We start from the raw sequence: 13,462 nt of genomic DNA, 5'->3' as shown, positions 1-13,462 counted from the left end.
TCAAGAAATGGACAATAAAATGTAGATTCATAGAGTCTTTTAAGGAATAGTTTAGCTATCGGATCAAGGAAAGTATCTTATGGCATATGAAAAAGAAGTATGACATGGAAAAAGAACATTACTTACAGAATATGTAGATCACAGTTGAGAATATCGTAGAAAAATGGCAGAATGAGCATAAAATTGGGACAAAATAACACAATTCATCAGAAATATGCTAAGAGAAATGAAGAAAGATCTGGAAGCAAACTAATCTGAAACGAAGACTAATCTGATGACATTCTAATTCCGATCAAAAGTGGGAGCCTAGGCGCAGGTTTTACAATAACTATATGGCATGGTTGGGCAACTAATAATCCTCTCTGAAGTAATGCAAAACTATTCCCGGGGGAGAAATCCCTCAAAAGAAAAGGGGGTGTTTTATTTCGTATACTACAAAATAAGTGTCGGTCATATTATTCCGGCGACGGTTTGTTTGATAGGGCATAAAGCATTCCACCTACTCACCACACAAAAAAAAAAATAATTTGAGAAAGGAATATACAAATAAAACCTAATCCTGATGCATGATGAGTTACATTAAATTCGCTTTAGTTATGAACTCGATTACATAATAAAAAGACTGGACCATATGCAAAAGGTGTGTGATAGAGGTGAGCTAAAATAAATATGATCGATGGAGTAGTAGCTGTCTTAAAAAAATGGTTGTGAAAATCTATTGCAACAGATTAGAAAAATAAAACGCATTAATTATTAAAAAGTAATAGTGCACCAAACACTTTAACGCAAAAAAGATAAAATGTTGAAAACCATCTATTTATTTTATAATAGATTTTTACTACATATATATTACAAAAACATGTTATTTTGATAAGTAAGTTCGTTGTAACTACAACACCGGAAGTGCAATGTTTTTAAATAATAATAACAAATTAACACAAATGCAAAATTAATCAAATTAAGTGTTGCTGACATTGACACAGTGTGTCACCATGACTAGGTTTTAAATTTGACTGGGCTCAATGCCCGGTACATGCAGTTTAAATATTATACCTATACGAACAATAAAATCAATGAACTTTTCCAAGAACCACTGATTATGTATGTTATAATAAACGCTTTTCGAAAAAAAGTATACTTGTCGAGGGCTGCTATATATATTTCTGGCCTGGAAAGGTTAACATTTTTTTGCATAACATCACTCAAACGTGTTGTCATTTAATTGTGAATTGTTTTTTTTACGGAGACTTGAAAAATTCATCTCGGCCAAAAAATGGAATTAACACGTGAACATTTTCGTGCGATCATTTTTCACAACTTTCGACGTGGACTATAACGTATAGAGTGCATTGATGAACTTAAATCTTTGTATGGCGATGAAGCACCATCCTATAGTACTGTGAAAAACTGGTTTAATAAGTTCAATCGTGGCCGACACTCGCTCAACGACGAATTCCGTGAAGATCGTCCAAAAACGGCCGTTGTGCCAGACAACATTGATACCGTGCGTGAACTGATAATGCAAGATCGTCATGTGGCATACCGTGAGATAGAGGCATCCTTAGGCATTTCTCCCAACAGCATACATTTGATATTGCATGAACACCTGACCGTAACAAAGGTTTGTTCTCATTGGATCCCACACAATTTGACAATCGCTCAATAAAAGGCTCGTATAGATTGGTGCAAAGAAATGTTGAAAAAATACGTTCGCAGTGCCTTTCTGTGTATCCCTGCTGTTACTGTAAATGTTAAAAATACTTATATTTTTATCAGAACACATATATTATTTGTTAGGTTAGCTAAAGTCACATAAAAACCTTGCTTATATGCCAGAACAAGAACACCACCAAAGCAGTTCACCAAAATATGGCTTAAGATATTGAAGACAATATAATAACATCGAACATTTGCTTTAATAACTCACTGATAACACAATATAAAATATAATACAGTTTTCTGGAATTCAAAAATCGTCTGAATAAAGTTCACCAACATATAAAAAAAAAAGAGTCATGGTTCAATATTATTTCCAGTACACCATTGTGGTAATACTTTAAATTTTTTCATTTTTAAAAAAGTACGACACAGTCATGTTACCAAATCAGAAACGGTTCGAAATAGTATATGTTTTAGGATACATCGTTAGATGACAGTTAAATTACTTAACAGCTGTTTAATATAGTTGATAGAAATCAAACGATATAGTAAAAAAATTATTGTTAAAAAAAGCGTTGTTTTAAAATATTTACAAAAACAAGCATAATACGTACGTCACTGTAGAAACTTTTAGGATAAACACTATAACTATATTTTAACTAAAATGCTTAATAGCATATACAAAAGACACAGAATGAAGACTAAGATTGATTAATAACATTTTTTTCTCAACATACTACACAAATTATTTTATTTAGACGCTAATCAAGAGTAACGTAATATTACCTACTTATATTCTATTTTCACTTAAATAAATATTATTCTAATACATATATTAAAATAATAGCACAATTCAATAATACAATACAATAATACGATGCAATAATATAATAAAATAATTACCAAAGACAACTTGACGGCTTTCTAATTTCCATAAAACAACTATAACTTATTAATAAAAACAAAAATATAAAATCAAGCAAAATCGCTACATCTCTTTTTATCACATCCTTTCATGCTTATGATATATCACCAGTGGACCGATATACAAATACAAACAAAAGTCGATAGACATAAATCAGTTTCAAATTATTTCTCCTTTCAATTCCATAAAAATGAGAAAAGTTCTAATATATTTTCAAGCACAACGAAGAACATTATTTTGAAAATGGCAACAAAACACTTCATACCGGATACGCTGACAAATGCCGACAACAACTACAATCACAGGAAATATCGGAAGTATATCGGATATCATGTGCTCGAAAAGAAGGCGAGACGAAAACTCATACTAAGATATATAAATTTTAGTTAACAATCAAATTAAACACGTGCATATGAGTTGGATTTTGATGAGCTATTAACATACAAAAATATGAGCAACGCGGCGGTTAAAACCAATAGATTCTATGTACTTCAGTATGTGCAAGGGAAGATAAAAACTTTTGGCTCATACACACAAACATAATAATAGATACAAGTGATTTATTTTTATTTGCCCATATATTTTGTGCTTCCTTTCCTCTTTCCTTTTTAATCCGAACACGTTTACGATCTCAAATATATCCTTTCAAGCCTACCCAGCATGGCACACTTTAAAGCTCTCAATTTGTCTTCCATTCTGTTGGAGTGAAAGTTTACGTCCCCAATACCGCAACTTATTTAAAGATTTCATTGCAGACCCTGCACGCAGCTTGCTTAAGAGTTATGTTTACTCAACATCAACGCCCACACTTTTCTTTCACCCAAAAGAGCTATAAATCATATTAGGTTTGCAGGCACTGCGAACGAAGTGTTTTGAACCTTATGCTGCTACTCAAGGTTCAATAAATTATTATTACCTATCTTAGCTGAAAATACGTTGAGGCAGTAAACCTGCATGTTAACATATGCTTCTTTACCAGTCGAACACTTGCTCCGTAGAGCAAACTTTAATTGTACAAACTAAACAATTACTTAGGTGTTCTGATAATAGAAAATTTATAAGCAAACAGTTCAAATGCCATTTAACATCGCAACCTCTGACATCCGAAACTACAATATTAATATACAACAACTAATAATTTTGTTGAAAATCAGTGCAGTTGTTAGGATTAGAGTTCCGATTATAGTCATAAACTTCAAGTAATAACTAAACAATTTTTTTAAAATAATACGAATAAATTTTTTAAATATATTTATTTTTTGCCTAAATTGATTGATGTATCTAATTCACAGTTCAATAAAATTGCCTACTTCTAATACTTAATTTTCTTAATTGTTTTATACTGGTACCCGTCTTTAGTCAAACTTGCACTTTCTTGGGGTGCATCCACAATAACAGACTCAGTTTCCGTTGGTGGTAAATATTCAGTCTCAACAGGTGGCACATATTCCGAAGCGATTTCAGAAACATCTCTACGATGTCTATATTTAAGACGACGTACTGTTTTATATTGGTAACCATCTTCACCAAGCACTGCTGTATCTTGACTCTCTTCAATTTTCAATGCAGCTTCAGTAGCAGATTCTTCTGTTGGTGGTAAATATTCTGATACAGTTTTTTCTTCAGTTGGTGGTAAATATTCTGAAGCAATTTCAGAAACATCTCGACGATGTCTATATTTAAGACGACGTACTGTTTTGTATTGGTAACCATCTTCACCAAACACTGCTGTATCTTGGCTCTCCTTGGTTTGCAATGCAGGTTCAGTTACAGATTCTTCAGTTGGTGGTAAATATTCTGATGCAGCATTTTCTTCAGTTGGTGGTAAATATTCTGGAACAATTTCAGAAACATCTCGACGATGTCTGTATTTAAGACGACGAACTGTTTTGTATTGGTAACCATCTTCACCAAGCACTGCTGTATCTTGACTCTCCTCAGTTTTCAATGCGGCTTCAGTAGCAGACTCTTCAGTTGGTGGTAAATATTCTGATGCAGCTTTTTCTTCAGTTGGTGGTAAATATTCTGGGGCAATTTCAGAAACATCTCGACGATGTCTATATTTAAGACGACGTACTGTTTTGTATTGGTAACCATCTTCACCAAGCACTGCTGTATCTTGACTCTCCTCGGTTTGCAATGCAGGTTCAGTTACAGATTCTTCTGCTGGTGGTAAATATTCTGATGCAGCATTTTCTTCAGTTGGTGGTAAATATTCTGGAGCAATTTCGGAAACATCTCGACGATGTCTATATTTAAGACGACGAACTGTTTTATATTGGTAACCATCTTCACCAAGCACTGCTGTATCTTGGCTCTCCTCAGTTTTCAATGCAGGTTCAGTAGCAGATTCTTCAGTTGGTGGTAGATATTCTGATACAGCTTTTTCTTCAGTTGGTGGTAAATATTCTGGAGCAATTTCAGAAACATCTCGACGATGTCTATATTTGAGACGACGTATTGTTTTGTATTGGTATCCGTCTTTTCCAACTACTGCGGTATCTTGACTATCCTCTGTTTCTAAAGCTGGTTCAGTAGCAGATTCTTCTGCTGGTGGTAAATATTCTGATGCAGCTTTTTCTTCAGTTGGTGGTAAATATTCAGAAGCAATTTCAGAATCTCGACGATGTCTATATTTAAGACGACGAACTGTTTTATATTGGTAACCATCTTCACCAAGCACTGCTGTATCTTGACTCTCCTCAGTTTTCAATGCAGGTTCAGTAGCAGATTCTTCTGCTGGTGGTAAGTATTCTGATGCAGCTTTTTCTTCAGTTGGTGGTAAATATTCTGGAACAATTTCAGAAACATCTCGACTTGTATTGGTAACCATCTTCACCAAGCACTGCTGTATCTTGGCTCTCCTCGGTTTTCAATGCGGCTTCAGTAGCAGACTCTTCAGTTGGTGGTAAATATTCTGATGCAGCTTTTTCTTCAGTTGGTGGTAAATATTCTGGAGCAATTTCGGAAACATCTCTACGATGTCTATATTTGAGACGACGTACTGTTTTGTATTGGTATCCGTCTTTTCCAAGTACAGCTGTATCTTGACTCTCCTCAGTTTTCAATGCGGCTCAGTAGCAGATTCTTCTGCTGGTGGTAAATATTCTGATACATCTTTTTCTTCTTTGGGTGGTAAATATTCTGGAGCAATTTCGGAAACATCACGACGATGTCTATATTTGAGACGACGTACTGTTTTGTATTGGTATCCGTCTTTTCCAAGTACTGCGGTATCTTGACTATCCTCTGTTTCTAAAGCTGGTTCAGTAGCAGATTCTTCTGCTGGTGGTAAATATTCTGATACATCTTTTTCTTCTTTGGGTGGTAAATATTCTGAAGAAATTTCGGAAACATCACGACGATGTCTATATTTGAGACGACGTACTGTTTTGTATTGGTATCCGTCTTTTCCAAGTACTGCGGTATCTTGACTATCCTCTGTTTCTAATGCTGGTTCAGTAGCAGATTCTTCTGCTGGTGGCAAATATTTAGAAGCAACTTTTTCTTGAACTGATGGCAAATAATCTGGAGCAATTTCAGATACATCTCTACGTTGTCTGTATCTTAAACGTCTTACGGTTTTATACACATATCCATCGTCGGCAAGCACAGCAGTATTTTGTTCATTTTCTGCTGGAATTTCCGTAACGATATCCGCATTTGGTGGTAAATAATTATGTGCAACTGAAAGCTCCGAAACATCTCGACGTTGCCTTAAGCCGTCATTTGGAATAACTGCAGCCGTCGCTGCGGCAATGAATATGCACGCAATAAAGATTCTCTGAAATATTTTGTATTGGTAAATTAGTATTGTATCCTGTAGATTGCATTCTTAGTAAATTACTCACCATTCCGAATAGTTCTTCTTGCTTAAGGTTAAAATGATAAAGACTATTTTAGGAATGATTTGCAACAGCAGTTGGTTTAACTATTTATACAACTAATTGTCAAATACTTGTTGAATAAAAATGTGTATAAAGACATATTGTGAAGCTTTTCGTAGTTGCCATTCATACAAATGGATCCATTCACACATATGTAATTAGAGGTGGCAGTGTGAACCAATGCGGATATATAATTGTGCACACACAAAATTCAGTCTAACCACTGCATTGGTAACTATTTACACAATCAAAGCACGAACGAACCATGCGCCACTTGAGCCCTCAAGTACCTCGTCTGGCGATATTAACACCTCATCGCATGTTGGTTGGAAACTTGTTGCGCGGTCTTAACGCTGCACATCAAATCGTTGTGCGGAACAATTTTTCGCTCAACTTTGTCAAGTACCTCAAAAATTATTGAAATTGAATAGTTAATTTTTGTGTTTTGTTATCTGATTGTGTTAGATACAATATATTTTGTTATTAATTTTTGCGTAAAATTTAGATTTCACGGTCAAGTGCAATAAGTTTAATTTTTGTGTAAATCTAATAAAAGAAATTGAAGCATTAACAAATTAAAGAAGTGGTTCATATCAATGCTCTAAAAGTGATAAGTGGGTACAAATTATTTTAATTCACTTAAAAATAACAAAAAAAAATGTTAAAACTTTAAAAATTTTAATATGGCTTTAATGAACAAAACGGTTAACTAGATATTTAAGCGGTTCAATGAACCGAAATTTAATGACCTGAGGTCATTTGCAATTAGTGAATGTATGCGAGCTGTTTAATATGTGTTCACGTTGAGTAATTTAACTAAATTTAAAAATAATTAAAATCAAATGTGATGCATAAGGCAATCAGTTCGTTAACGGCTGCTTTGCGCAAATATATTTTATTTTTAAATTCACGTGGATCGAAACTATTTGCTTAAAATTATAATTTATTAATCTCATTAAACAAGGTATCAACATCAAATAAAGTATCACAAACGAATTCTAGCTTAAATTATTTGATATTAAATTTGTTACATTTTGTCATGCTAATAATCTAACGAAATGACGATAAAGTTTTTGACAAATCATCCGTGATGTCATGACGTAAAGACAATGCCAGTGCCAACTTACTCATAGCTGCTGGAAAATTCAGGAAAAGCACAAACACACCCACTTCAAAGTAAATCATGTGTAAATATGAAATAAGCGTGTTGATATGCCATGAATCGCTGTGGAAAAATATGAAAGACTAACATGAGAAGAATATGTGTATGGAAACAAATGAACTGAACAATCTGTGAAGGAACGAAAACAAATCGTGAGGGTTAAAGTTAACTCTCAGCTATCAACTCAAGTGGCAACGCAAACAAATCAACAAACAGAAAATAACTTTAACAGCAAAGAGCATTCGGATAAGAGATACAATGATGAAAGCTCAGTAAAAAACTAATATGAAGAATAGAATGAGTGTCTGTCAACTAAAAAATTAATATAAGTGAATATATAAAGATATATACAGAAAGCGTATTTTATGTAAAAATAATTTTTAAAAGCATATTAAAAAATTAAAAAAATATTTCTATTAAAATGAAAACATAACTTTCAATGGAATATTAAACAATATTAACACTGAAATCTTTTTAACACCTTTGCAAAAGTATTAAACATGTTTTTTATATATTTTAATGCATTATGGTATATCATTAAGAGAAGGAGAAAGTTAATTCTCTTCTTCTTATTTGGCACTACATACAGTCCAGTATGAACCTTAGCCTACCTCACAATCGGCCTCCATCTGTCCCTATCTTCTGCTACTTTCTTTCAGTTCAGTACTCAAATCGTACTTGCATCACCACACACGTTCTCATTCCATCTTGTTCTTGGCCTATCTCTGTGGCTCTGTGCATTCCATCTTGTTCTTGGCCTATCTCTGCAAAGCCTTGTCATAGGCTTTACGCTGAATATGCTATTCGGCTTTCTCCCCACCCCATTCTTATTACATGAGCAGCCCATTGCAAACTTTGCGACTTAATGTATCTCACTATATTTTCGTTTCTAAGCAGTTCTTCAATTTCATTATTTGTTCGTCCTTGAAAAGTTTCTGCATCAATTTGGATTGGCCCGTAGACTTGGCGAACTATTTTTTTTTTTAAATATTTAAAGCTTCTTCGTTCGCCTTCGTCATTGCCCATGTTTCTGAACCATATGTAGCTACCGGTCTTATTATTGTCTTGTACATTTGTAGCTTACTTTCCTTGGATAGTAGTCTTGATTTCATTAAGTCTAAATATTTGTAAAAACATCTATTTTCTGCTTGTATTCTATTTCTTATTGCGATTCTGCAATCATTATTGTTGCTAATCAGCGCACCGAGGTAGGTAAAGTTGCTAACAACCAAAGTTAATTAAATAACAATATCATAAAGTTGCATGAATTTCTCTTAAGTTCAACTCAAAATATTATGGTGATACTAGAGATCCAGTTAGGTCTGTTAACCTCTTGCGTTGTAGTTTGAAACTCGGACACGTTAAATTTCAATGTTACAAATTTTTCCAACCTTTTCCATTGTATGTTCCACTTAGAAGCATTGGTAGCCAAAGCTTTCTAAAATATATTAAATAAGGGAATTGCGTGGTGTAAATCGTGCTCCAATGTAAGAAAAAACGATTTTCTGAAATTTAAAGCCATTGCTGATTTTGTGATTGGCTTTGACCATCTACATATGAGTTTTTTGTGGTTTTGGTTGAGAACTAATGGTATATATACCGCTGTATAAAATGTATCGTACCTATCAGTTTTAGGTGCTTGTTCATAACTAAAATTAATTGTTTACAGAACTAGCCCATTAAAGTTTTAACGATGAATCCATATTTATTAATAAATACAAAATATCTCTGATTCATAACTAATATAAATTATTTACAGAACTAGCCCATTAAAGTTTTAACGATGAATCCATATGTATTAAGAAATACAAAATATCTCTTGATGAATATTACATCTAACAGATTTAGATGAAACCAGCATAGACAAATTTTTATAAAACTCTAACTTCTAATTAATCCTTTACCTACCTATTTCTCCCTAACTGATTTTTTGATTTTCTAGTTTTGAAATATTCCGGACCTCGACATACTTATTAATGTAAATTAATTCCTTATCATATATAAGCAATGTGACATGAGCCTCCTTCACTATCCATCTTATATAGTGTATCTTTTGTGTCGTGATATATATAAATCTATTGTTCATATTCAGACCCGTTAGTAGTCTTGAGAGCTTCTACCCCTCAATACATCAATTATATTGCTATGTAATCAGATATTAAATCGACACTAAGTACTTCATGTGAATGTGATAATATCTTATATGATAATATCGTATCTTAATTATATATACTCTTTTTTGTTTCATTTATTTATATTTGTATTGTTTTTACAACTGCATTTTGCGTAAAAGCATTGCATTTTAAACACAGCTTTATTTATCCGGCATCAACACTGGGTATATTTTGGCTAAATTTTGTAAACACCACGATTTTTTTTCTATCATAAAAATTTTGTTCATAGACAAAATTTAAAAATTAAATTAAATTTTTACTCTTGAACATAAAAAACTTGCCAAAATATTGCCCGTGTAGATGGCGAGTCAGTGAAATTGTGACAATATATTTTTGTTGCTCGTTGTTATTTCTTTTGCTTCTTACTCGGCATCTACACCAGCTAAAATTTGACAAGATTTTAGAAAAGATTTGTATGAGTTGATTAGAAAAGCGAGGTACTGCCGAATTCTACACAGTATAGTCAGTGTGATTAAACATTTCTTAAATTTGTTTTAAATCGTTTCGAAATATATAGTGAAGCCCGCATAATGCAACATAACGCTGTTCTGGTAATATGGTTTACTAAGTGAATGGTCTACCCTGGCATCTTCGATTCGCTTAATGTATAAGTGTAACCTCATCTGATTTGTTATTCAACATTTCTTTTCGTTACTAATGTAAATTTGTTTGTGTATGTGATATTAATTTTAACAAAGTCAATAAATTTAAAAAAAAATTTTGTCAACTATATCAAAATAAATTCTTTAAAATTCGCGGTTAAATCTTATTAGTATTTTCAAAACTCATTCTGTCATAATGTAAATAATAATAATAATATATTATAGTAAACAGTTTTTTATGACATACAATTTGTTACAATTCAATAGACAATCGTTCAAACGTTCAAACGTTGAGAATAACATTCAAGCCATATTCATGAATCCACCCATAATCCGTATACCAATTCAAATTCGAACACACTCACCGGAAATGTGTGTAACTGAATTGTTTTCTATGAATACTCATATTTTATGAATCACAAATGGTAACCACTTCGTACTTTGCACCCTTACGTCCTCTCTATATGGTATAAGTGCGTATCGTATTCAATTTTTGCGACAGAGTATGTGTGAAAACTTTGACATTTGCTTTGATATTTCAACGAATTTTATGAACTAGAAAGATCATTAATTTAATTCGCATAACATATAACAAATTTCAAACTACATGCGCCACAAAAATAATTCCTTTATTATTTTTATAACAATTTCGAATAAGTTTGAATAAGCCGCGGAGTAGCAAAAATGTTCAATTATGCGATACTTTTAAAGTCAAATTACAATAACTAAAGTTTATGCATCCCCACGTATATATAGTATATATGGTAAACAATTATTTGACAACAATAAATGTCAAAATTTTTGTAGACTATATTTACACATGTTGTTATTGCTGTTGTCAAAGTTGTCGTTAAATATATTTACTATATACATATATGAGACTGTCATTGTGTGCATTTGTTCAAAATTATATTTTTTATATGCACAAATACCATATACATACATATATAGTACTTTGATGCCTGGACTATAAATATAATTTGCTAAAATTCATACGATTATTATTTTAATGAGTTTCAGTTTTCATTGCGATTTTCATACAATGGCATATCAACTTTATTATTTTACTGTCATCAACGTTAAACTCTTTGTTAAGCAAATATCCTTTGTGATACAATTCAATTCAATCTTTTTTATTGCAAATAATTTTTTTAGAAGTTTTACATGCTACAGCTCATGATTTTAATTTATTAGCCATTTGCATAATGCTTCCCATTTTTAATGCGCAAAGTTTTTTATATACAACTTACTTTACTTTTCAAAAGAATACGCATGAATAATTAATGAGATATAATGATTTCAGTTGTATTACACACTTTTTATAGATACTTTAGTGTTCTGCTTTACAAGCTGTTTAAGTATGAGATTACAAAAAAAATCGCATCAGTGTACATGTGTGTATGAGTAAATATATATTATATATAAAAACGTAAAATTTTAGGATAGTAGCTATTAAAACCAATTGCTTACTTAGTAAATAAAAGCTCACATCAATTTTAGTAAACCGAAGTTATTGAATAAGTCACCGTTGCACCATCTATTCATATATAATGGAAATAATACTTCAGAATCATCTTGGTAAACAAACAAACAAAACCTCAAATCATTTCAAATCGATTATAATCATGCTAGCTTGTTCAATAACGAAGCGGTATTCTATCTCTTCGTCTATTGTAGGACTTAACCAACGACACCATTTCATTGACTTGTCTTATGTTAGCACGTTCTCAAAATTTCTTTTTAATCTCACAGATCAAACTATCCTTTGGTTACAAACTATTTATAATTGACATGTAATTGTATAGAAAAAATTATATATCCCTCAGTGATTAGCTTTTAATATAAAAAAAAGCTTCAAAAGCAATGATAAAAAGTGGATTATAAGTGGACTCGCTTGTTAAAAGTACAGGTCTTAGAAAGAAAAAGACTGAAAAAGAAAATGGTTTCATAAAAAACGATTTTTATCAAACGAAGTGGTATTAGCCCACAACTGTCACAGAGATGGGATCTATAAATTAAACAATCGTTGAAATATAAATTTCGAACTTTAGAAAGATATTACTAATAAATAAACTCACAACTGAAAATCCGTTTTTCATATCATATCGCAAACTTAGAGAACAACCTAATATGATCCATTCGGAAAAAAATGTTTTTAAATAAATGTTTAGTTGAAATAGACGAAAAAATTAAAATACACAAAAGTAGTGTTACCTTTGAACTTCGTAAAAAAATTAAAATTTTTTTAATGGAATTAATTTAGAGTAAATTGGTTAAATGATATTCCAATCGAAGAAAATTTTGCTTTGTTTATTTGTTTATCTTCATTCATCATTTTTATCTACGGGTATGACAAACCATTGCGATCCAAGGAGTCAGAACGTCTTTCACAATGTTTCTATAATACGCACAATTAATTAACTTAATTTTATAGCTTCGGTATATATCTTATTTTTCTTTAGAGACTATTAAACTGTGATGTCATTGAGCATTTGTATAAGGTAACCATGCCATCGAATTTGTTGAGATTTGCAAAAATAAGTTGTAGTCACATTGCTATACTGAAATTGAAAGATGTGATCTTCAAATTTTTCAGGAGATATAAATTTCCCAAATATCTTAGTTTAAAACTGTGAGCTGATCTTGAACTCAAACTTAAATTAGTTAGACCCTAACGTCTGCTACCTTGTCATTGCTAAAACCGTGTCATTAGTTCAGTGCGATATCTAATAGTAATCAATCTATTTCAGATAATTTTTGATGGCTTATAGGTACATAACTGATAATAACTCGTCTATAACTTGACGGATGTTTGTTAAGATGCTGGGACAGCGTCAATGCGTCGGGACTTGAGTTAGTTAAACATTAACTTCTGTTATAGAACAATATCTTTCCGTGGGTAAAAGGTCTTTATATTACTAAAAGCTTGCCATTACTTTAGCGTAATATCTTATAGTATTAAATCTTTTTCAGATTATTTTTGATAGCTTTGGCTTTTAGTAATTAACCCATTGCGTAATGTGGGTAGTGTGGATTTTCAATACCTTCGTTGT

The 13,462-nt window shown here is 32.0% G+C and overlaps 1 pseudogene; it reads right to left on the bottom strand.

Annotated features, from left to right (window-relative positions):
• Nucleotides 1-3,896: 3,896 nt before the first annotated feature.
• Nucleotides 3,897-13,462, bottom strand: part of LOC119667601 — a 26,894-nt pseudogene continuing 17,328 nt past the window's right edge.

The sequence above is a fragment of the Teleopsis dalmanni genome, chromosome 1 (genome assembly GCF_002237135.1).
Source record: "Teleopsis dalmanni isolate 2A chromosome 1, ASM223713v2, whole genome shotgun sequence".
In the NCBI taxonomy this organism is placed as follows: Eukaryota; Metazoa; Arthropoda; class Insecta; order Diptera; family Diopsidae; genus Teleopsis; species Teleopsis dalmanni.
Note: the sequence above shows the minus strand (reverse complement) of the source record. Positions and strands in the feature narration are given on the sequence as shown.